General features: G+C 32.0%; 1 long non-coding RNA gene across 2 annotated transcripts; it reads left to right on the top strand.

Moving 5' to 3' along the window:
* The first annotated feature begins 17,866 nt into the window (after nucleotides 1–17,866).
* LOC125384802 lies at nucleotides 17,867–22,273 on the top strand. Of its 2 annotated transcripts, none has more exons than XR_007223589.1 (3): nucleotides 17,867–18,198; nucleotides 19,988–20,159; nucleotides 21,848–22,273. It is a non-coding gene; the product is annotated as an uncharacterized LOC125384802 (long non-coding RNA). The 2 variants fall into 2 exon arrangements; XR_007223590.1 differs by having other exon boundaries at nucleotides 17,869–18,198; nucleotides 21,858–22,273.
* The last annotated feature ends 919 nt before the right edge of the window (nucleotides 22,274–23,192 follow it).

The raw sequence follows: 23,192 nt of genomic DNA, 5'->3' as shown, positions 1-23,192 counted from the left end.
AAGGAAGTCTGAAGGAGAATGATCCGTAGTAGTACAACCTTGAAAGCAGTAAAGTGGTCGAGCAATACCAAGAAAGTAAAATAACTACTTAGTTGAGTAATAAATCGATTTTCGCGAAGGACAAAATTTATTTTATGTTTTTGATCAATGTAATAACTTTACTTGAATAATATTTGATTAAAGATAATTTGAAATAACATAGAATCTTCGTATATCGAAAATTAGTAAATTGTTCGGAAATAATTAATTATGATACAAATTATTGTTTTATATTATTATTGATATTAAAGAGTACATAATTGTTAAAATAAGTTAACAGTTCCTGTGTGTGTGTGAAACATATCGTATTTTGTTCATTTTTAAGTTTGCTTAAAAAGCTGATATCTAATACATGGATTATCTTAACTTGAATAGATATGAAATTGATATTGACTAATATGGAATATACCTACATATTTATCGTTGGACGCATTATTGTGATGTTGCTCAAAATAGAAAATGGATGTCTTCTATGAACCGAAAGGCAAGCATCGACTGTCAAGAAGTCAAGTGCAGACACTTTCGGCATACTTATACGGTAGGATGCAGCGAATCCCTTCGAAGTGCCATCAATTTCTCGGTTTCCCGGTAGCTAGGTAGACGAACTCGGCTGAGTAAATCGCAGCGTATCATCGTCTCTGCAACAGGGCGTGAAAGGGGCTTTACCGAATCTCTGGCAGCATTCCCGGAAAAGTCTGAAGGAAAAAGGCTCGCGGAAGGACGCGGCAGCGGGTGAGGCGAGTGAACAGAAGCAAAGGAAGGAAGATGACTGCTCGGTTGAGTAATGGATCAATTTATTTGCTGGCTGTAGGTACCTACCGGGGGTAGTAGATACGTATATAGGCGGCGTATAACAGGCCAGAGAAATGGCTACGTTGGATCCCCCGTGTGTCGGGTAGAAAGATGTGCTGCGGGATGCGGGCCGCTAGGAGACGATTTTCCTATCTCTTTCCGACCCTCACTTCTCAGCATCTTCTTCTTCCGTTCCTACTGCCGTCACCTTTTCCTCTCACCCTCTCATACCTATTCCTTCTCTTCTTCTTCTTTCTCCAACGCGTTGCTCAGCAGTCTCTTTCGCCAAGAAGATCGTATTTATTTCCACGGTGGTGAGAATGGATAGCGTTCCCGTGATCTATGTCTCGGCGCAGACACATCTCATTTACTCTGCGAAGCATAATTCCTTAACACTTTTTTGGGGAAAAGCGCTCATATATCTTGGTTACGCCACCAAGTCGCGCGAACTCCAACGCCTGGCACACTCGTACCAGCAATTCCGACTCTTGCTGTATCTTTCCCCGATATTTTATATTCGCCGTTCCTCTTTGGATTTGCTCGGCTCTCGGTTTGATTTAGGCTTTACGCTATACCATTTTGGAACCACCGTTTCGTTGTTTCTTAGCGGCTAGAACGAACTGTGGCACCGTTAAAAGGTGTAACGCTTGTCATCCCATGATCTTTTTACCGTAACGTCGCTCTTTTGTCTCTTGGGATACATTAACCATACACTATGCTTAATGTAAATATCCAATATCCGATTTCGATATTTCTTGCTTGATCCAATGATTCATAGCTTACCCAGTTTCTGTACGCTGTTCACAAATAAAGAATCTCACAGATAAAGTGACACGCGATACGTTATATTCATGAACAGGTTTTCGTGTTTATAGTTGCAATCTTCCTTTTCCATGTACTAAGATAAATGGCTGTTTCTGATATCGATATATAATTTGCGTAACCAGGAAGCTGATGCACGATATTCGTGCGAAAACCCTTATACATATTAAACTCGTTGACATATATCGTTTCGTAATACATAATGGAAAAAATGGAAAAATCATTTATCACATAAGAAATAGGAGCATTAGAAAAAATAGGAATAAAAGAATGTATGGACTAAAATATTTCATAGATACCATTTTTATTATAAGTGCAAATTTATTCTATGTATACATTTGATCTGTCTCAAATTTCAATTTTTACAACAATTTTATTCAATGAAATTGTAATTTTTACCACAATTTTATTCATTGTGTTTGAAAGAATTTGTCTCTATTCTAAATGGCGTTTTTAAATTTTCGTATGACTATAAAATATTCTAGCGCTAAATAGCGTAGTATACAAAATAATAACTTTTACTTGCCAAAATGAATATAAAAATTACTTCTTTAAACACTTACTGAAAATTAACGCGAATCCTCTGGTTTGCATATAAAGTACCTACTATAATCTTAAGGCATCATACGGGATTTGCAAATTACAATTAATTATATGGTAAATTTGTCGCATTAAGCTAACCACGATTGCTATTTAACTGCCAAGCATGACTATTCAGTTTTTTAATTACAAGCATTCGTGCATAAGGTGCAAAATGTGACGATCCATATACGGATATTAAAAAAACTTTCTTCAACGTGTTGTAATAGTCCAACTACGTTTCCAATGAAATCATATGCACCGCATTAAAAATAAATAATTACAACTAAATACCAAGTTAATCAACTTTTTGTTGATTATAAGTAGTAGCTAATAATTCCTAATTAAAAATCATATGTGTAAGTAGCAATAAGAGAATTATAATTGTCAACACAAAAATTTACAATAAAAATACGTATTTTTTAGCAATTAATAATACAATATTCGTATAAAGATAACAAAATTTATTAAATATAAAAATTGACAATTTTGTCAGTAGATGGCAATTAAAAGGCAGCTGTAAAAATAAATACTACCTGAAGATTAATACTGAAAACTAATCATTGTAAGCCGAATAGTTAATTTGATGATGTGTGATACGTCATAAACATTGTTATAATATTGAATATTGTTATAGTATGCGAAGATAATAAAAAAGTAGCGATCTTCTTTTATATCTCTTATCTAAATCGCGCATTTAAAGTTACAATAATATACCAAACAGGTATATTATTAATCTGTCAATTTAATGTAGCGATAAAGTAAATAATTGCAAAATGATGTTCGTCGAAATGTCCGGGCAAATTCGTTACACAGAATTTCGAACACAAGAATTAATTTCAAAAGGGTTGATAATACATACTCGATTTACGGCTTGAAATAATATCAGATACGAAGCATATATAAATTGTTCAGTGGAGAACGGCAAACAAGTGTCGAATTAGAAGGTTGTCGATTGGCGGACGCCGCAGGTGGATATTTATACAGCATCAGAAGTACCTGTATCGCAATCATTAATAAATAACGGCATTATGCAAATGAGCAATTTGTCTCTGGGCGGTAGGGCCGCACGAGCCTTCTCCGGTGTAGTCATTTTAAATATAAAATGAAAGTACAAACGTAACGCATGGCAATTTATTTTGGCCGACTGTCACGGTGCGGTAGAGCGGTGGCTCACATTTATAATGAGAAGACAAATGATGCGTTACGATGTGTCCGCATGCCTGTACAAGCACGTATGAGCGCAATGATGACCAACCATTAATTTATCGCACGGCGCAACACGATGAAACTAGGGCTCCCGTCAACGAGTTTTTCGTGTTGATGCCATTTTCGTTGTACCTTTTCTCGTTGTACGTGTTTTATTACACGCCTAAATGGAGACACCGAACCTTTCTCTTTCTCCATCTACGCAACATCAGATTATCGTTCGGCTCTCGCGAGTTTCATTATTCCCTTTTTCCTTTTTGTTCCTTCGATATTTATTAATGAACACCAATTTGTATGAGTTCCAAATGAATTTACACTCTATCGATAGAAGAGCTTTATCATTCGTTGAGTCCTGCAATCATTGCACCTCAGCTACTTACTTGTAAATATCTTATTATGTATTTTCAATGCTGTAATGCAAATTGTTTATAAGGAAAATTAAATGCGTATTTAAATTGTTTGCTAGTTAAATGGATTAATTAGACAAATGTAAATACTGGATGCAAGAACAGGTAGTGTCACGATCATCGCAGCAGGATTCTACGCTTTTAAATTAATAGAAATCTGCTTAAAAAGTTGTCACAAAATTGTTCTTGACATTAAAATTCAAGATTCAATTTGTTTACTTGCATTCTATTTTACTCATCACGAGGACCAAATTTGTCAAAGGAACTATGATTCCGTAATTCCACCATTCTCATCAAATGGTGTTAAAGTTCTATTGTCTTTTACACTGACATGTATTTGCAACATGTTTACATTTTGCAGCCAGATGAAAAGTAAATACCATGATATTAATGAGATCGCAGCAAATTATTCCTTAGCACATGAGGTAGTTTATCCCAAATACAATAATGAAGCACTTAACTTCATGATTTCAAAATATTACAAAATTACTTACTATATGGAGTAACTTTCCAAACAAAAATTGAACGGCATTGAATATACGACTTGATATTATTAGATTTTTTGCATGTGGATACGTAGAATACTCACAAAAATAAAGTATGTTTTTTAAGAATAGAATCACATTCCATTATACGTTCATTTCATTATTCCATACAGAAAAATATTAAGTCGTTCATGCCAAAAGAAAATTGATTCAGGAGAAACTTTAATTGATATTTTAATAAATTATGGTTTTGTAGCAACACAACAAAGATAATGAACGAATCCTCTGATCTAATGTTTTGATATGACTAACATATTTAATATTATTATGAATAAGTAATTGTTATACATAAGATGTCTCAAGTCTTTCTCGTTAAACCGTGTTAGGATATCCTATAAATAAAAACAAAAAAGAAAATATTGTGTAAGTATGCAAGTTCATAAATGCCTTATTGTATATTATTAAAATAATATACATTATATATAAATATAATATATATAATATATATAAATAACACTATATATATTATTAAAAAGTTATAATAGAAAAACGAGATAGTAATATACCCCTTTTTCATTCGATACATCATAGAAATAGATTAATCACGCTCACTCTAATGTTATTTCATAATTGTTACGAATGCTGATTGATATCGATAAAATGTTGAATCTATCGGACTATATTTGATGTTCTACCATTCCAGTAGCCGTACTCTTTAATCCTACAGTGCGTACCTCGGACCTGGCAGACCTATTTCCCTTTCTCCTCAGTATAATTATTATTTCATCAGCTTTCATGTGGAAAATAACCATCAAGATTCAAAGATGTATATATTTTTATTAATATTAACAATTCAAAGTACTGTAGTAAAAGGGTGTAATTAAAGAAATGTATATTTAACAACATAAAACATAGGGGCATAGGCCTGTTAAGCACAACGTGTGTCCTGTAGGGTTAAGGGGGTATTCTAGTCTAGAGGCATGAATTTCCAGCGGTTTTTGAAGCTTTGTACAAACGAAACAAAAAATATTTTTACTATCCATTTTTTTATCATTTATTTATTGATATTTTAAGATTACATAAAAAATTAACCGAAAAAACTCAAAATTCACAAAGTTATGAGCTGGCAAAGTGGGGGATCCAAAAAAAGGGGTGTCCTGGCGTGCATGATCTCAACCCTTCTGGTCATGTAAAGCAAAAAAGCAGAACGGATTCTTAATTAGTATACGGCTATAGCATGAACCTTGAAAAAGTCAAAAATGTATTTTTTCACAAAATGGAGGTCGTTTGAAAAGAAAGTTTTCTTTTGGCATGTTTTTTTGGCAATTTCGAATTTTTTAAACATAGTAAAATTAAAAATTTTGATCTGAGCATGGTTGAGATAATAAAGGAATGTATAAAGAATATTCACACCAAATTTTAAATAAGTCGGTTCATTAGAACTTGAGATATCGTGCGCGCCAACTTGAAAAAGGTAGTTTCGAGAAAAACGCGTTTTGAGACAAGTTTTCGGCAATTTTACTCATAGAATGGTACAGCATATTTACATATTTTTAATCGACGATTCCTGCTCTATACAAGAAACCTTCCTCTACCTCAAAATGCTCATTCTCCGAAGTTCTTTTATGGAGACGAGCAGTTCTGGCTTCCTTTGATGTCTCTGAAGTTCGGAGTTCAGAGCGCTCGATACGAACTTCGTCTCGCCTGATTGCGAACGCATGAGTTTCTGGGCCAATTGTGATTCCCATGACACTTAAGATTTTTAATGTGGATATAAAACCTTCATTAAAAATACATACTGCGAGGAAAGTGGAAATTTGAATTGTCTGCGTTCCTGCGTGGACATGCTTCGGAGCAAAAGTCCATATTAACGAATTTAAGGATTCGCTATTATTTTGGGTTTCAGAACCCAAACATCGTTCCAATTGAATTATTAAATTAAAAATACATTAAAAAGGGATAAAACACAATAAAGATTTTATGAGGGTATTCATACGTAGGTACTCGGGCAGCGTCTACCATTTATTGTTCATTTGTTCTGGTCCGACCGGAGCAGATGCCGCGTCACAAAAATGGCTGTAACTCATAAAATAGTTGAAATTTTGAAAAATCCTTTTAAGGGCATATTCTTGAATATCTAAACTATGGAAATATAAAAAAGAAATTTTCGATTTTTTCAAATTTGTAGACTAGAATACCCCCTTAATCCTCGCTCGCCACGTCAAGACTTTTCTTATATAGTGTCCTAGAAGTAAAAATTCAGTGTCACAATATATGATTTTGTGGCCCCAAAAATTGCTCTTTAATGACTTACAAAACACATAATTAGTTAACCATTGTATCGGTCGAAATACTACTCCGTTACTATTTCCTATTTCTACTGATGCGATTTCATAGATCATTTATGCAACTATATTTAATAATAATATTTTTTGCTGTTCCTACTTGTGGATTATGTTGGCATCGCTTGGTATATAAATCCTAAGTCTTCCTACATATGTAATCTGAAATACAATTTTTGTATCTTTTATTTTTGTATTTGTATATCTTTTTTTAATGCTAAAAAATTATAATTGTTGAATCCGTAAAAATATATTTGAACAACTATATATTTGAACAAATATATAGGAATCGTCCTATAAAATTTTATGATAATTTAGAATAAATTGTAAAATATGATTAATATGCAAAAGTATTGTATTATGAAAACATAAAGATTACTATAGTTGGGCATAATACCATACCACAGATTCCTCAAAACTACTTAATGTATTCAATTGCTTTTATATTACTAAGTCATTCTTGGTAATAGCAACACACCAATGTAGATGTTGCATGTCTAATTATTGTAATATATTCATACTGAAATTTCTATCTCTTTAAATATAGGTATTTTTAATCAGTAACAGGCATTTCTAATTAATAGTAATAAAATTTCCAATCGGAAAAACCGCCATGTTACGAGTATAAATGTTTACGAAAGATTTTGTAACACGTATGACGCATAGCACGAAATGAGTGATGGAGCCACGAGGTTTTCGTCGTGATACCATCGACACTATCTGTCCACGACAACTATATCAAACAATAATGGTAAATAACGTTCGATAAATCTCTTTGTGACATTTTCACCATTAATGGCCATATGTAATACATCAATGTTGGCAAGAACAAATACACTGTATCTAGAAGAGTATTGTTTAGAAAATAAAATTCTGTCAAGGTATCTATTGTGAAATCAATTAGGTTTTTAACAGTAATAATCTTCTATAATTTATAATTAATATAGCTTCCATTTTTTATCTTTAGTAATTACTATAGCATCCAATATTAATTAAATGCTTCTGTGAATTTTGAAATCATAGTTTTAGGAACAGTAAAAATTATCAATGAAAATATTACAAATAATGCTTCGAATTACTATATCCAATTTATTTACGTTCTTAAATATTCGTACAAATATTAATTCGCAATGTTACATTTGGTTATGAATAAGCAACAATAAATGGCAGTATGCACATTTTATTATATTAAATTTTAAGGATTTTGTAAGCTTTATTTCTGTATTGTATTGTGTTTATTGTTTCTAAATGTTATTTTCTCAGAAATTGAGACGGTACTGGAGTATGGAAATAAATAACTCTAACATCAAGTATTACTGGTATTGACAGCTACAAATTTCTAAATTCCTATTAATTAACATATTACTTGTGTATAAATATCTGCATATAATTAAAAACTACACTGATTATTGTTCATAATTCGATATCATAATAATTATGTAAGTTGTATTAATTTTATACGTGTACATTTACAATTCTATAATAAAATCGTTTTCTTGAGGAAACATATTAAAAAGCCAGATAGGTACATGTGTTTGATATATATGCAGATAAAATAAAATTAAATAGACCTTGAACGAAGTTGAATATTCCTACGAGTAATATTGAAAAATTAGTTTTTCAAAGCAAGGTATCCGTTATATGTATGAACTGGATTAGACCTTGTATATACATGTATCTGTTTCATGAAGCAACTTGTATGCAGGTCTAACCTGGCACATTATCCCAGACTGTAGATTAGTTGTTACCCAGAGTTTAGCACTAACTTCATGCGTGTGATAATCTCCAGCTTATACTACAAACCACGTACGATATGATGTTGTAACGTAGTTTACAGAAATATGTGAAGGTTATTTCATTTACGAATCGTATTTGTAAAAGTGCGTTATATGATGTTATTAGAAATGAACTTGAACATCTTATATATACACTACCGTCTAATATGATTTTATCTTCGTTTTTACATTATAATACCATCTAATTATTCATGCATATATATTTTCCTTTCTATTATAATAATTTATAAACAAAAGAAACAATTCTGTTTTCCTCCATGCGATTATTTTATTCGTTTTACATGTGACTATTGAAACTGTTTGTTTTTGTATTTAATTTATAGATATAACAATATAAATTACAATAACATATATATGAGTATTACAATAACATCAATCATGATAAATAATAACTAATTCACAGAAGGAATTCTTCGCGTTTTAACTTTTTGATCACAAAGAAGAATAGAATTCTAATAATATAAAGGAATTATGGTGAAAATAATGAACATTATGTAATGTTTCTCGATCTTTATCTTTCCGTTAAATGTATTCCTTGTGCAATTATGTTAGTACGAATGAATCGACGTCACGGAAGCCAGTGATTAATAGTAGTTAATAACAGGTTATTTTAAAATTTATTCATAATTCCTGTCATGGTTGGCAGCGTAAATGTATGATGATCTATTTATTTATAGTTCTCGTATACGAGAAAACTGGTGTGCTTAATGAAGATTTTCAAGAGAAAAAAACAATTGTGGAAATGAATTACTGCTTTTAGCACATATCGGGCAGGTATATCATTATGAGTCATGTAATACAAGACAAGCTATCTTTTAAGAATTAATAGAGTGTAAAATATAAGACACGTCACATAAAATATTTTACAACAATACAAAATGATAATAGCAAATAACGAGCTGCAAAGATAGGTTTTAATTAAAGATACTATATGCTATACGTATGTATGTAAATTTTTATTATTTCGACTTAATGCAAACATTTCTAATTAAATATTTATACAGAACGGAAAAAGATGATTTTATCATCGATTACCAATTCAAGCCTTGCAATTACGTTACTGGTTTTAACTTATAGATGTTTGTAATATCTTAATATCTCTCAAGTATCAAATATTACGTAACATGTAGAGTATCTAAAATTATGGACAAAGTTAAAATATAGGAATATGTAGGTATCTTCTTCAACATGTAACAAAGGGAATCGGAAAGTCCCGTGCCATTTTATACATAATTAGAAATTTTGTTTTCAAAGAAGCATCGGAAATGCGATTTAATTCAAGTTTCAAAAATTCAAAATTCAAAAAAATGAAATCTACACCGATTACTTTACCTTCCATGTGTTTAACTTATCGCTATCATGGAACACCTTATCGTTGGTTATAAAACTAGAATTACTTACCATCTGACATATAATTATCGCTTTGTAACGCCTCTATGCTGCGAGTAACGATTTCATGTAGATCATATTTTTCAATCTTTACGTGAACAAGCGAACATAAATTATTGTTACCTTAATGGACAGAATACATTGTTAATTCCACACGTATCATAGTAATTGCTGCCTTGTTAATGATGTAAGATATCGTAATGTATTCTTTATAAAATGTTATACAGCTATATCAAAATATGTTTTACAGTGAAGAACCATCTGTACTGATATTACAAATTAATTGGCGCAGATAAACTTCACCTTTATGTCAATCGATCATATATTTTTTTAATCCTTGAAAGCTGATAAATGGAAAAAGACGTTAAATCGATGGCTTGATACAAAATATTATTTTATATTTATTTATGAATAGAGTCTATAATTCAATGAATGATATATGTACATATTTACAAGAATATTCGCTCACTGCCTTTCTTATTGCAACAGATGCTCGAAGACATTGTGCTAGGTAAACTCGAATCCATTTCTAAGAAATATCGATTGCTATTATATCATTTCCAAAGTTCAACTCCACAACTGGAATTTTACACATCGTATAATAAAAACAAAGAAATGATATAGAAAATCAGGATTTAATGTAGAGATTGACATCAACAATGTGTAGGTTCTTTCTTTACTTTCAATCATTTCACTGAGTAAATATATACATGATAATTATTATGTCTTAAATGATTCAATTGATATAAACGTTGAATAAAAATACGCCATGATTACCTTTATTGTAAGTTTCAAAATTCTTTATCTTGTTCCTCTTGACTCTATTTAGTTATGTATCATTTACATACAATTTTTAATACGATATCATTATTTTTCATTATATTTTCGTTTATATGTATGTTGCTTTAAAATATTTATAAAACTAAAAAATATAAATTTTACAGATTATCAATTTGTTAAATATATAGTATAAAGTAACGTAAAATTAAAACAACATTTTCTACAAAATTATAATAATATTTATAGAAGTGTAAGTAATTATATAAGTTTCGTCATACCTCATACATTGGTATTTTACATATTTTAATGGAGGATAAACACGAGGAAAGAATGGTTTGCATCTAGTAATCGAATAAACATTTAATTTCTATATACCGAAAGTGGTAAATCTCAAATGATGTAGTATCATTGGCGATGCGTGACGCATAGAAATCAATCGTGAGTGATTTAGATGAATTTTATACCGACGTCAAACATTTATTTCACGTGTGTCGAGCATAATAATTAATTGCTCCAATCGACGTGCATTAAGAAACCGTGGTATTGAACCGCTCATTAAGTATGCATCGTCCGACGTTTCCCTCTAAGGAACTGTGCACCTTCTGACGGTAACGGTTGCCAACGCTGCAGAACTGCTGGATTGCATGTACTGAAAGGTTACCGGCAATAAAATACTCCGTGTCTAAAGGCTATTAATGTCTCGGTGCAACGCCAAGCATCGTTTCCATCGACACTTTATTTCTATGCGTACTCGCGTCAAAGAACTGAGGCCTTTCTACCGTAGTCTTGTAGCATTAGTCACTGACTGATTGCCGGTTTTACGGGGAAGCATTTCAAAACCCTGCGGGAAATAACCTGTGTAGAAATATTCTGCACGCTTTCTTACAGTCTCACCACTCTACAGTATTCTCATTAACGCATAAGAAATTAACATTTTTCAAGTTTCAGCATTTTTTCATCTCAACAACTAGCAACTTCTGCTAACCAATACACTGTAAGTGAAACAGAATGTAAAGAATATGAAATAAGTCAAAGAGAATATGAAGCAGACTACAATTTGAAATTTGTATGGAATTTCAATTTTAATGAACTAATGCTGACATATATGTTAAGAGTATACATATAACAATTTTTAAGCTTAAATATAGATGCTATTGTCAGTAGAAATATGACGTTGTTAAACTCAAATTTCACATAACTACAATAATGTAAATGGATATAAACAGCATAATTTGTATTAGGGGTCGTTGAAATGATCTAAATATTCTCTATTCTACCAGTAATAAAATAGTACGACAGGCAATTTAAAAACATGTAGATGATCATGAAATCTTCGAAAATTCTTCACCTCCGCAAAAATTATTACTACCATATTATGGTACAATTTTCATAAGCAAAATTTCTCTATATCTCTGACAATAACAGAAATATTCAAGATAAAAGTTAATACCCAGTCGGTATATATCTACAAGCGAGTAGAATATTCCTCAAGACTATAGAATATTGTTTAAATGCAAGACTTACAGCTGATATATGTCTGTATCTTCAATATGCATTATTTGTGAAAATACTGTTAATTTCGATAGCATAACATATATATTTTAACTTTTTACTTAATATATTAAAAATTAAGAGAAACATTTGCACGATAAGTTATGGAACTGATTACATAAAATTGATCGTTTCTGAGTAAGTGCAGAAATTTCTCAAATAAAATATTAAACGTTTAAAAATATAGCCTTAGGCGGAGAAAAGACAGATCATAGAGCTCGTCGAATTTCACAACCTAGTGTTGGTAAGCAACAAACAGCTTTTTATGATGGTGTTGAGTTTTACCTACGCATCGCATATAGTTCGTTGAGCGATTCATAAGGCGAAATGGACTCCTTTACGGAGAAAAACAATTTCGTGTAAAACAGGGAATTAAGTACTTATCTTTACGAGCAGCCGTACAATTTTTTGAAAGAAGATACACCCGCCACCCTCAGCGGCATCTACTAGCCGAAAAAATTTATCGCGATCTCGATACTCCATTTCGAGTGCATAACGTGTTTGTAGTTTGTTGGCTAAAGTTATTTTTGACGCTGGAGTACACGCACTGAGAACAGCGGAGACCCGATAAGGCCACAAGAAGAAACTTCAAAGATGTGTCGTGTCATTCTATCATTTTCAGGTGCATTTAGATTTTACGATGAAGCAAACGAAAAAAACGATATTTCGCGATAAGCATTATACAGGTTGCGATACGTATTTGAGCCGGGTTATATCTCGAAGCCGATAAGAAACCCAAAAAAGGCTGCAGAGGAAAAGGTTGAATGGTATGACAAAATCTATATTCGTAAGTACTCATTTTTTTCACTACGTAACGATGCACCGGGAACTGTAATTGCACTCTTTTATTAAACAGAAGTTTATAATAGCTGTTCTGTAGGTTTTTATTAACTATTCGGTACATTTCTTAATTCTCTACAAAAATTATATTAAAGTAAATTGTATTAAGGTACTTGAGTCGAAAACTGCTTGGTTCAAAACATATTTAAATTTCAATTTCATCAAATTTAGTGCATAAAAGATAAAGCAAATATGCTTGTTTCTTATATGGTTTAAGTTGTCTATATATCAAAATTTTACAAAGTTAAAATTGAAATATCTTTAATGCGTTTTTATAGGAAATTGGAAAATTCATCTAATGGGTAACAAAAACTTATAGAGTCCCATATAAAGAAAAGAGAACAATTGTACTTTTCCATACTGTGCATCGTTGCATATTAAAAAAATGAATACCTGCGAAATTATAGATCTTATCATATCACTCAATTTTTCCCTCTGCAGCTTTTTTCCATCTCTTAATGATTTCGAGATATAACCTTGTCCAATTGCGTAACACACCCGGCATGTGTCGATTTAAATATTTAAATATTTTATCTAATCTATAAACTAATCGATATTACCTATTCGTTCTCGTTTCATTAATATTTTACTTGCGTCATTTATATGAATTTTGTTTCGAAAATTATGCGTTGAGTACTTCATAAACATAAATTCGTATCGTACCTTGTCGTGTTCTATGTCGTTTCCGTGATAATACAATGTGACAGATGCTTGTCCACATCCTGTGATTAGGAACTTAGAATTGACTATTAATTATAGAGATGTCCTATCTGACTCAGTCTCCTCGATGATCTATGAATTTATTGATGAAACATCTTTCAGAAATAGTTTCAAAGAGTACATAATTTAGTATGAGTAGGCTTCTGATAGATGATCGCGTACAGCACGCTACAGACTATACGTAAATTAACTTTGTTTTCTCAACCGAAATCATATGTTCTTAATAGGATGCTAGGCCATTTATGACAAGAATCATTAATTTAAGTAATATTGTATATTCAATATTGCAAAGTATATACATACTGGTATACTTGCTTACATTTACATTCTTTGATATCATAATATAGTAGAATTTCATTTGTCTGAATTTGTCAGGGGATAAGCAGTTTATATATTACATCATAAAATTAAAGGAGTACTAAATTTTGACCGAAAAATCGTCCATATTTAAACTGCTGTAACTTCGTGAAAAAAAATCGTACGACTTTCTACTTAAGTTCATTTCAAATGATGGAGCCTCTAGTTTAACACCTTTCAACTTAATTTTTCTAAAGATCCTTTTCTGGTGCAATACGAAGTAGTAAACTGAAGTTACTCTCCCTCTTTTCAAGTTTTACAAATTCAAACAATTCTACGGCGTTTAAAAAATTATTTTTGGAATTCGTATAAAGATGACCTTTTAAAGGAAAGTTTCTATTTTACAACGACCTTTCAAAAGTTAATGTATGATTTTTTGGCGCCATTTTAAATGAATAGTGAGCCGTGGGTATTGGAATAATACAAACATGTGCACCACGAGGAGATTGCAAAGTCGGGTTTGTACTTCGTATGTGGTATGTGTGTGTATGTATGTTTAGTATGTTTCTTTAGTTAGTAGGTATTAAAATAATTTTACCATAAAACTTTTTTGGTGATAACTTTAATAAACAACCCTCAACCAAAACCTTCACAACACTATTCATAGTAATGACCTTGACCATATCAAAAAAAATTATCGGAATCGGAGGTTGCTCCTTTTTGTGAATATTTCCCGGTATCTTGCTGCAGTCGGAAAGTATAGAGTGTGTCAGTTCATTTTTAATTTAATTTAATTGTTAATGACCTGCATACATTCCTACTGTATTATTCATAACTTCGTAATAGCGCATTTTTTATCAATAATATACGAAAGTGATACTTCGAACTGTTTGATTCTACATTCCACATCAATGCATTACTCAGTCGCCGACAATAAGTGGCATGTCAGCGAACGTAATGGCTATTATATCCTATTAATAGGCCATTACATAGGCACACTTGGATTTCATGAATGTGATTAATGGAGAGAAATGAACGCTAAGCTAACTGAACATCGATCCTTGCATATAATGTTCATGTTGTCGCGTTAACAAATGACCATTATTTATTGTGTCCTATAAACAGTTAACTGTCATATTTAGGTCGTTTACATTAATACGTCCTACAAATTTCATCTCATATTTCACCATGACCAGTAGAATTACGTGGTAACAAAAGATAGCTTGAAATTACTTTGCCGATATTCAAAGGAAGACAAATCCGTCAGTTTTTCAACATTCAAATTCCTCTCATATTGTTTTAATTATTTATAAAATAAGTGATACGGATTTTCGGAAGCTCTATTTGTACATTCACTGTTTTCTCCGCACAGCTAAATATTGTTTTACAGAGTATTAAACGTTGTGCTTTGTAATAATTATCTTTCATATACAATGTACAATACACATCGCGGGCCGAAAGAATAATAGCACAACTACAAGGTTGTCAATTTTGAATTATGTGCATTAATTGTCTCTGAAATCGAAATACCTACTGAATCTTTCTAATATAACAATTACGTAATTGTAAAAATGTGGCACATTTTTATATTTGTATCAATTTGGTAATACATTAATTATAGTATTATAATAATTATTTATTATATTAATCTCTATTATAATTATTTTAATCACGATATTTCTGTGCGATTAATACAACGCAAAAATAACTAAAATATGATAATAACTGTTTTGCTCTGAGTGTCATCAAACATTTCTCTTTCTGTTATTTAATTATAAATATACCTAAATGAAATTAGTTTTTTTCCACTCCTAGGTAATAACTTTTTGAAATTGTGTCTGTATTTCTCCGAATCGATGGTATACATTTATTTACTTTCTCCTATTTATTTGCGAAATATATTACTTTCCCAATGTTCATCGACACGTAATACGCTGGACTGCAAAATTAAATACAGACGAAAGGAAGCGATCGGATTTTCACTGATCGTGCTAGTACAAATCAAATCGATGGGTATAATGCGAAATGCGCTTTGTTAGAAACGATTCGTTTGAGACGCAACCAGCTTTTATACGATACATATAAACCTGAAACCGTTTGAGAATAAAAGCGGGAGACGTATGCTAGCTGCGACTAAAGCGGATCCTCGATACGATGCGTTGCACAAACCAGTTGGCCGGAATAAACGTAGTGATCATAGGTTGGCGGATCGCCAAAGCACCTATCCGCGTAAGCATTCGTCTTTTCATCGCGACGCACCTCGATTGAACCGAACAGATTGATGCGCGGCTTAAAACACGTCGACGACTGATCTGGATGATTTGAATGCCCCTAATGTGTAGCATGATTGAAATTTTCACGACCCAAATCGCTGCCAAACGGCTGCCAGTTGTTTCGATCGTTGTGTTATCGTCGAGTGATATGCGTGGACAAAAATAAAGCTTCAACGCAACGGCTCTGTAAATTCTATTCGCAGTTCGCGCTGAATTAGCGGAACGCGTGTTTCGAAAGAAGGGAATAGCAAAATTCTGGAAAACGCGTTGAATAATTGAATTAATATTTATTTATATCTAACAGAGAATAGTTCGTTTGCAGAAATTATCTATCAAAAACGATAAAACGTAATCGATAAAATGAATACATCACGGAATTCACATTTTGCATCGAACATACCTCGAAACATATTAATATTTGACATTCTGCAGAGTTTAACTGCTATAAAATACATATTAACATTGATCACATTAACATTTCCGTTGTCTCTGTTGTTCTGGAACGATTATCCCTATTATCTATTTGATAAAAAAGGTAATAATGTGTCTTTACAATATACCGAAAAGCATTATACATATCGTTTGGTTGACGAAAGCAGAGAGCTAAGAGATTATCTTGATAAACGGATTCTCCAAGTAAATACAGTGGCCTCGTCGAAACGTTTTCAGGCACCCTATAAATTCTAATTTAAAATCAGTGTCGCAACAAAAGGTCCTCGAAAGCGGCACACCATTTCTCAGAGTGTTCCTCGCATAGCTCATTCGTTTTATCGTCTTGAACGGCACGAGCGTCACTCTGACACCGTGATAAACAGCCGCTTCTGTCGTAAGTCAAGTCACCGTAAAATCTTGGGCATTACTTGTCGTGGTGTTTACTAAGTCAGAATGACTTGACAAGGTGAATATAGTTAGCGCTAGATCTTCGTCGCTGGTTCGCTTATTCGGCATCCAGTGACATTTATCATCGTTCCAAGCTGTGACTCAAAAGATTGAATAATTACGACATTTATACATACGATTTAACAAATATCACCAATGTAAAACGATTCTACCGGTTCGAATAACGTACTCGTATAGCGTCCTACAGAAATTCTTTGCTACTAGATAGACATGTAATAAAATAAATGGTTATTCTTTTACCTCGTTATTTATTATAATACGTATGTAATATTTCGGAGCTTTATACGAATTCAATAATAAACGAAAATTAAGTATAAATTCTAAACATGATAATATATGTATACATATAAAAAAATCTTGACATCAATTGTAGCTATGAATCAGTTAGCCGTAGAACTTTACTGTGTTCTACTTCCGTCAGAATTAGCATTTCGTCAATAGATTTGCAACAGCGAAGTAAATTTCCATTAACCATGACGCGTAAATGTTCAGTAAATAAAATACGCAGACGTATCTATCCACGAGAAACATCTCTGTAGTCAAATAGCGAGAACCTAATGACGCGACGCCAAGATACCATAAAATTTTGAAAACGCATAGCTTCGATGAAATCGCAAAGTTCACGTGCGTAACCCTCGGCTGAGGTTAATCCGACGGTAACGTCGCGACGCCGGGCTAATGGCATGCACGACGTCGCCAACATTTTCAGCCAACCAGTCGTCGGGCATCCGTTCTGTCTAACGACAAGAAGAAGGGGAGGCGCATTGCTGCTATCGCGGCTCGTTCGAGTGATGAAGTGAGTGCAGAGTGAGGCCTATTTTTGTGCTCACCGACAAACAGCCTCGTAGATCTCGTGACACATCGTTAGAGCACCACGAAAATATCTTCCACGCGGACGAAAAGTGTTGCGGCATATCCAGCTATCGGCTACTACGTTTATTCCAAGGGATTACCAGCTGTCTTCCTTCATGGCAACCGTACGCATCGTTTCAACCATTCAAACGGATGCGATGCAGCATACTTTCATTATTCAATGATAATTCATATCGTTGTAGATATACAATATTTACTACTTTCATTAGGAAGTACGCGCTTCTGAATACTATATATTTAAATCATATTTGAAGACTAGAGTCACGATTTCATCGTGAAATAAAAATACACGTAACACATGCAAGGTGTCTTAACAGACATGGTCCTACGTGAAAAAAACAAGTTCAGAATATAGAATAAAATTTTTTCACATCTCGTTTCATTTTCGAGAAAATCGAGTTTGAAAAATTTCCCTGTTTAGGGCTTCATTTATAAGAAAATAAAGCTTACACATTTCGATTGAGAACTGTCCTGGTATGCAGACACGATAAGTTCTCAAATTTACTTTTATCAAATACACAACATCTCACAAATTCTACATTCCTGTCTATTATTTATTTCTGTTCAATCCAGAATTAGCCAAGTTTAAGTTTATTTGACTACAAACTCGATTTTGTCGAAAGCGAAAAATTATATTCCATATTTTTGACTTATTTCTTCACGTAGAATCACCCTATTACCAATTATACGATTCCTGTGACACCCTGTATAATTTGAAACAATTAGACTAATTGTAGAAGAAGAACCATGAATTTGAACATTTTCCGTTAATTAATGTACAGGAAGTGTGCTGAGACATAATTTGCCATAGTAATTGAATTTCATTTTCTTCCAAAAACTATGTTGCGAAAGATATTTACATGACTGTAACATTTGAAAGTAGTCGCAAGTAAAATTGAACACAGGATAATAATAAAACGTAAAATTAAAAATTTTAGTCAACGCAAGGAGTTTCAACAGGTCACGCACAAAACTGCTAACATATTGCATTACATTATTCCTCGTTATTTTTAAATTAATTGGCGCTCACCATCGGTATTAAATAAGACAAAGGAGGAAATAAATTCTATTATGTGTCTGGATACTTCTATGTCAACTAAATACATTCTCGTTTCTAACTCTAACCATCAGCCAGTCACGCATCGTTACTTACAGCGAATAAAATTAAGCTAACGATGTACTTCATCGTAAACTCTCTGGGTTATTAACTTTGGCTTGCCGTAGATTATATCGTGGAATTTATTTAGTACCGTTAATACACCACGAGGTCACGTATCAACTAAGTTGAAAAGGGAAAGAAAATCTGACAGGAAGTATAGCGAAGACTAGAAATATGTAGCATGTAGCATAATAAATTGTCATCCTTAGCAACCATAAGATTTACAACAATTTAACAATTTGAAGTGGTATACTATAATAACATGCAAACAAAACATTTATATATATAAATCACCGTTTGATCATAAGTTTATGACAATATAAGTATATTTTATATATCTTCAGGAATATTACAAATCATAATACTTTAAAGCCTTGCATTTACCATTTGCAATTACTATAATACGTAGTAGAAATAAAAATCAAATTAATTGTAACTGAAAAATCGGTAATTACTTATACACTTTTTTTATGAAAACAAGAGATTTTCAAGACAAATCGAAACAGACGTACCCTCCTATACCTCTTATATCAGGCTTTCCACCATGTCCCCTCTTGACAGTTATTGCAACGTTTGAAGATACTTTACTCGATGAAATTATGGCAAGCAGCTGCGCGCTTTTTTCGATCATTTGGTTTCCAGGCTCAAAATTATTATGTACCATGTAGGCTTTACACTTACGATATAGGTATAACCTGCTGTCAGAAGAAGCCTTATATATGTATATTTTCCAGGACTAAGTGGCGGGGAACTAATGATAAACACGACTCTTCGCGGCTATAAGAGGAAATTAATGTTCCGGACGTAACGGTAAATGGAGTAGAAAGAAGACAAGAAACTGTGAGATAAATGGTGCTTGGTTTGTCGAAGAATGGTATTACCTTTTACAAAAGCTTGACGAATCAGGTTTGTTGAAAGATTTCAAATTATCATTTAATCATTTCTCGGAACCAACAAATTGAGGTTTCTTTAAAGAAGGAGTAAAACATTGATTACATTTATATATATGTATATTCATTACTGTTAACAATAATATAATTTGCTGTTAACATATGCTACTATTGATAAGTAATTGATATTTTATTACTTTCATAACATAGCACATTACATAGCAAATTTTAATCCATACTTGTTTATTTGTATAAAAATTAATTACAACTGATTACATTGTTTACGAAATATAAAATAATTATCAATTACAATAATTCAACGTAAGATAATTATTATATTTTATTTATTATTATATTATTATTTAATTATTATATTTTATTATTTAACATATGTTAATATTTAACATGTTGCTTTTTTCTCTTAATCTTTGACGCTAATATCTATATAATTATTAAGTAATATGTCTTTAACCGCATATTATTCAAAGAAAGTATTTATATAATTTAGCAACTAATAATAAAATTATATTCCATGGAGAATTGAAATATACACGGATATGTTTTCATCTTTGCGACTTTATTGCATATGCTAAAGAATTAAAATAAATTATTAATAAAATACTTATATATTTACCTTAAGTGAATTATCGCAATACGTTTCTCTTACTCAATTAGCTCCATTTTAATGTTATTACTGCATCATGTTATCTGTAATGATTGAAATATATCAGAGAAAAGATACTTATGTAAGCTGCAATATAAATACTTTTTTGTAAGTCTTAATAGTGTTTTAATTAATGTTTAATCTATTCTTAACTTTCTTATATAAAGAAGATACTTAAACAAAACTATGCAGTAAATAAATCTATAGAGGTATCAAACGTAAAAGTTACATCGCATATATTTCTGAAACAACACTTTACGTGTCAGAAGTCTTAAATAGCGGAAATAATAGCATAGAAAATGATCCGAGTTAATTAATGTGCCAGTTCGCAGCGATATACATAATTTCCCACAGAGACGTCACCAATGCAGTCAGAATTTATCAACGGCACAATCTGATGTAAATGAATTTCATTTGTCTTAGCATATTTTAGTTAAGAACACCATCTACAAAATTTAATGATGAAACTACTGAACTAAATATTATAAATAAGTATTTATATATTCAAAGTTTCAAAAATACATAAGATAAAAGTTGAAATACAGACAATGTAACGTATATATGTTCTAAGTTTCTTCATATGCTAATAAAATGTACGTATTGATTTAAAACATTTATATCATTTCATAGGTAGACTACTACAAAATATATATATATATATATATATATATTTATAACTACTGCTACACTGCTACACTCTGCATCCTTTTTTAACGAAAACAAATCTAAACCTCAAAAATTTCTTAGATTTATTCGTCATTCGTTTATTAAATTATTCGTCAGATTTCTATATTCCACTCTGACTATGATCTACTTTATTTGCATTAGTTATCCAAAAATAGTTTGTTTACATAAATCATTATAACAATCAAATCTTTCCGTAGATTATAAATAAGACAGTTTTATCAATCTTGTAAACATTATTTTCAAAATTGTATGTATACTTTGCAAACGTACGTCTCATTTAAATATTGTAAATCTAAACTTCAATAATTATTGTCAGATTTCAATAAGAATGTTACGTGATTCTGATTGTCAAGGAGCTTTCAGAAAATTGAAAATGGTTGCAACTTGGAAGATGTGCAGCGAAACGAAATTTGAATTGATCGCCTCACCTCACGGAGAGTAAATGCGCAAGGAAGTGATTGCGAATGATGGACGGTCGGGTGCCGAGGGATGATAAAGTAGTAGCGTGTGGTAGAGCATATCGACGGGAAGCACCCCCATCTATCAGCCCCTTTCCACTTCACGGATAATCACCGGCTGCCAACCAAAGTCAGACTACAAGTAAGATCTTACAGCGTGATCTAAGTCTACTTTGGCCGATCTAAAAAGATTACATCGTGTTGTATCGAAGATGTTATCGCGTAAGAAAAATAGGAGATCGAATCAAAAGAATTTCTACTATCTCTCTGATACCAAGTAATATTTTAGGAATGTAGATAAATGAAGTTATTTTACAAGTATACCATATAGAAAGTGTTTACAGTTATAAAACCCTATCACCTAACTCTATCAAGATATTCCATTAAAATATTAGATACTAAAATAAAGAATTAAAATATTTGTTTTCTGCAAGCCACTTTCATATTAAAAAGTTAATCTTTTTTATTAAGCTATCTTGTCATAAATATCTGTATGACTTATCTATATATAAAATAAAATGTATGCTACGTTTTGGAAATGTATTGGTACATAGAAGCGATCGGGTTGTATCTGAACACAGATGCAGTGTCATCCATCATCCTCGAAGGTGTGCATTCGCTTGTGCTTAGAGTATACGATCGCGTGGGGAAAGTGGGGAACGTATACCGTTATGGTATGTACGTGAAATCCAAATGCTTTCAACACCACGGCAATGTACAGGAACCAAAAATAACAGCTATTCGTAGAAATTTTATGAGAAAGGTCATTGAGAAGAAAGTATTTTTTATTTAAATGGAAGACAATGATTAAACCTTAAAGAAATATTTCAGAAAATCAAAGGATTAAAGAGTATTGATTTTTTGATATTCTGATTTTAAATAACCATTAATTTTTTTGTTACTAACAACGATTATCAATAATGGAATTCTTTTAGTTGCCGATAGCTATTGTTAACAACAGAATTTTTTTGCGACGCTGATAACCATTGTCGATAAAGAGACATTTTGGATTGTTATTTTGGTTACTTTTGATCATTGTCGAGTTTTATTAATATTACTGACACTCGATCCGTAGAAGAACGGTACTAATTCTTATACTGCAGCTTTTTTAATCTTGGTTATAACTTATGGTCGTATGTCACCTGGTCGTAGAGGGTAAAAGATAGAAAAATTTCATATCTGACATTGCTGCAACATCGAGTTGTACGTCTGATCCGGCAAAATTTCCATAAAAATGCTA

This window comes from Bombus terrestris, chromosome 3 (assembly GCF_910591885.1).
Source record: "Bombus terrestris chromosome 3, iyBomTerr1.2, whole genome shotgun sequence".
Taxonomy (NCBI): domain Eukaryota; kingdom Metazoa; phylum Arthropoda; class Insecta; order Hymenoptera; family Apidae; genus Bombus; species Bombus terrestris.
Note: the sequence above shows the minus strand (reverse complement) of the source record. Positions and strands in the feature narration are given on the sequence as shown.